The sequence below is a fragment of the Myotis daubentonii genome, chromosome 4, assembly GCF_963259705.1.
Source record: "Myotis daubentonii chromosome 4, mMyoDau2.1, whole genome shotgun sequence".
Taxonomy (NCBI): domain Eukaryota; kingdom Metazoa; phylum Chordata; class Mammalia; order Chiroptera; family Vespertilionidae; genus Myotis; species Myotis daubentonii.
The window spans coordinates 51,388,526-51,392,453 of record NC_081843.1 but is presented as its reverse complement, the minus strand read 5'-3'; the positions used below and the strand labels follow the sequence as shown (position 1 = coordinate 51,392,453).

Below are 3,928 nucleotides of genomic sequence, written 5' to 3'. Positions count from 1 at the left end.
TATCTGACTATAAAATAAAGCTTCGGCTTAAAGGCTGGGTCACAGTTTCCTCATCCAGGCACAGTGATCCTACCTGGCCCCAACTGTATTCTCTTGTCTGTCTTCTTTAATCCTTCACTGCCCCTCCTCAGGTTCACCCCTGGCCATGCTGGATGCAGTTCAGTTAATTAAATACTAAAGTTTGCTTAATTTTTAATAAGTAATGCAGTCCTATTTTGATAGTGAGATACATTTTTGAGTTAAATGTAAATACTTGGTCATTTACCCTATGTACAGATGTGTAATATTCTAGCTCCACATAACACATATAACTTACCGTTTGTCACATTTGAAATATATGAATATTAAGATGTTTGGAGATAATGTGCCAATCTAGTAAAGAGGAAAAAACTCTGATTTCATGATTGTAGTCATTTCCAGAACTTCCTGTTTCTCTAATAAGAGATATTTTCTGAGAGTTTTTCTGATAGGAGATATTTACTCCTTTCAAAAAGATATTTGCACTCCCATATTTATTGCAGCATTATTCACAATGTCCATCAATGAATGAATGGATAAAGAAAATAGAAAGACAACTACCATATAATCTCACTTATATGTGGATTCTAATGAATAAAATAGAAAAAAGAAAGAAAATATAGTGTGTGTGTGTCTGTCTGTCTGTGTGTGTATTAAAGTGTTCAAATTCAGTCATAAAAATCATGACCACATTGAAATTTTATTCCACATCAATCAGAATTGATGAAAATAAATCTCTCTATCTAAAACCCTAACGTGCAAATAGACTGAACGGTGGAACAACTGAACAACTAAACAACCAGTCGCTTTGACGTGCACTGACCACCAGAGGATGCATGTGGAACATGGTGGGCAGCAGGCGGCAGAGCATGGATCATGGTGAGCATTGGCCGTGGCGGGATGGTGAGCAGGTGAGCAGGTGCACCAGACTGAGGCGGGGCGCTGGTCACTGTCATAGGGCAAGCCTCTGGTGGTTACTGAAAATTCTTTGCTCCTGCGCACCGCAGTCCCGCCCACCCGGTGCTCACACCTGCTGCACTCAGTGGTAGGAGCAGGGCTGCCGGCAGACAGGGGGCTGGGGGCTGTAGCGGGAGGGGCCGGACGGGGGTGCGGTGGATGGGCTGAGACCCACCCCTCTGCCCACCGCAGCCCGCAGTTCCTTTCAAAGTGCATGAATTCATGCACTGGGCCCCTAGGACACCTATAACAAGTACCAACAAGGATATGAAGAAAGAGAATCTCATATCAATGTAAGTTTGTATAAAAGCCCTTTGGAGAATTATTTGGTTATACTTATCATAGTTGACGTGCACATCCTATGATTCAGAAATAACTCTTCTATGAATCTGAAGTTAGAAAAACTCTCACAAAGAAAATATTTACTAGGACATTCACAGCAACACTGCTCCTAATAGCAAAAATACAGAATAAAATGATAAATCCTAATTGTCCTTCTATAGGGTACAGAATAAGTAACTCTTTTTTTTACAATGAAAAACTATGCAATAGTTAAAACACACTAAGTTATTCTACATGTTTCACCATAGATAATGCTTTCAAAGTAATTTTGATTTTAAAAAGTAAAACTGCTGAATTAGTTTGATATTATTTTTGAAATTCTTGATTAAAAAATAACTAGTCTATCTTGCTTATGAGACAAACATTGATAGTCATAGTTCAAAAACATGTAAGGACATGAAATGCAATAATATCAGGATAAAAACAAACTTGCAAAGCACAGAGAAGAAAATCATGTTAACATTTAATTTCTCAAAAAGAAATATAAAGAGTATATGTCAAAACAGTAACAGTGTATTTAAAATTATATATATATATATATATATATATATACACACACATTCGCAAATAACCTAGTTCCTGTGTTTATGCACTTTGTTGTATGCTCAAAATTTATGTATTAATTCATATTAATAATTTAAAATAAGCATTAGAGAGTTGAGAGGTTCACGGCTGCAGAATAGGGAGGCGAGGTCCTGGACAATCACAGTGACTCCATTGCCGGTACCTGTGCTTGGTGTCATGGGTGTAATAGGTATACAGCTGGTTGTTACCATGGTGATGGCCAGCCTCATGCAGAAGATTATACCTCACTATTCTCTTGCCCGATGGCTACTCTGTAATGGCAGTTTAAGATGATACCAACATCCTACAGAATTAAGAATACTTGAAGGGAAGCAGCAAAAAAGATAGGAAATATAATGGTCATCTTGAAAGTAAACCACTAACCATTCCAAAGGATATTGACCTCCATCTAGAAAAAAAAGTCTGTTACAGAAGTGGATACTTTTGCATTGCATTACTTTCCAGAGTATCAGTGGCCGGTGCATTTCACGGTGGCTGCTACAGTGGTGTATCTAGTAACTGAAGTCTACTACGCTGTTATGAAGCCCACACAGGAAATGAGTAGCAGCTTAGTCTGGTGCCTGCTTGTTTTATCTTTTGCAATCAAAGTTCTATTTTCATAACTACCCACTATTTTAAATGAAAAGATGGTGATGAAAGATCAGCCTGTGTTACCTTTAGAATTTTTTTTTTCCTTCGTGAAAGCAATGGCAGTCTTGATTGAAACAGAAAATTATCTGGAACTTGGACTCAAAACAGGATTTACCAATTTTTCAAACAGTGCGATGCAGTTTCTTGAAAAGCAAGGTTTAGAATCTCAGGGTCCTGTTTCAAAACTTACCTTCAATGTTTTCCGGACTATTTTCTTTTCACTTTTTTGACAGTTCCTGGATTACGGCTGGCTCAAATGCATCTGGATGCCCTGAATTTGGCAACACAAAAAATTACACAAACATTACTTCATATCAACTTCTTGGCACCTCTGGTTCTGCGCTGGGTACAACCAGTCACCAAAGACTACATTGTGAACCTACCATTGGGCAAAGAAAGCGTCCCTTTATGATAGAAGCTACATTCGATACTCTGCGACTCTGGCTAATAATCCTGCTGTGTGCTTTGGGGCTGGCCATGAGGCGTAGTCACACGCAAGCTTACTTAAACTTAGCCCAGGAGTGTGTGGATCCAATGAAGAAAGAGGCAGGACAGATAAGTACGGTGGAGCTACAGAAAACGGTGGCTCGGTCCTTCACTACCTCTGTGTCATGGCACCGCTGTAGGTGGTACCTCTGGTGATGCTGCTTCACACAACTCTGCTTTTGAAAACACTACGTCATCATTCCTGGGGCATTTATCCAGAATCCATCTCTACCTTGCCAGTGGATAATAGTCTACCATCCAATTCTGTTTACTCCGAATTACCATCTGCTGATGGGAAGGTGACGGTAATTGTTACACCGGTAACAGTGGCACTGAGCAGCTTAAAAAACATTTTCACTCTTCTGCTCTTTCGAGGACTTCTGTCTTTTCTAACCTGGTGGATTGCTGTGTGTCTCTTTTCTACAAGCCTTTTGGGGGTTTTCTATCACCAGTATCTCACTGTAGTATGAGTCTCACTTAACAAAAAGAGATATCCAAGTCACATTTGGGATTCAAATATTTGTGCCCTTGAAGGGCTGACAAAAACAAACACAGGAGAAAGCAAATACAAAGGAAAAAAGAAACATATCAGAATATCTTGTTTGAAAATGCTTCCTCTGTATTCTCAGGGTGAATTAATGGTACAATATGTAAAATTACAGAATAGATTAAGTGCTATGCTGTGGCATTGGAAATTTTAACTCCTTGTATTAACTGATGTAAGAAAGGGCTATCTGCAAGGGTAATACTTCTGATTATCTTGGTTTACAGACACCTCTGAAACAGTCTTTGAAACTTCATATGACTCCAGTTATCGGTTGCTCTTAGTGGTATTAACTTACTGTTAATATTCATGTGGCTGCCTGCAGAACACACTACAAACTGAGCCATGTTTTAGAGGAGGTTAAGG

The 3,928-nt window shown here is 39.1% G+C and overlaps 1 pseudogene; it reads left to right on the top strand.

Annotated features, from left to right (window-relative positions):
- Positions 1-2,573: 2,573 nt before the first annotated feature.
- Positions 2,574-3,499, top strand: LOC132232406 (transmembrane protein 161B-like; annotated as a pseudogene).
- Positions 3,500-3,928: the final 429 nt, after the last annotated feature.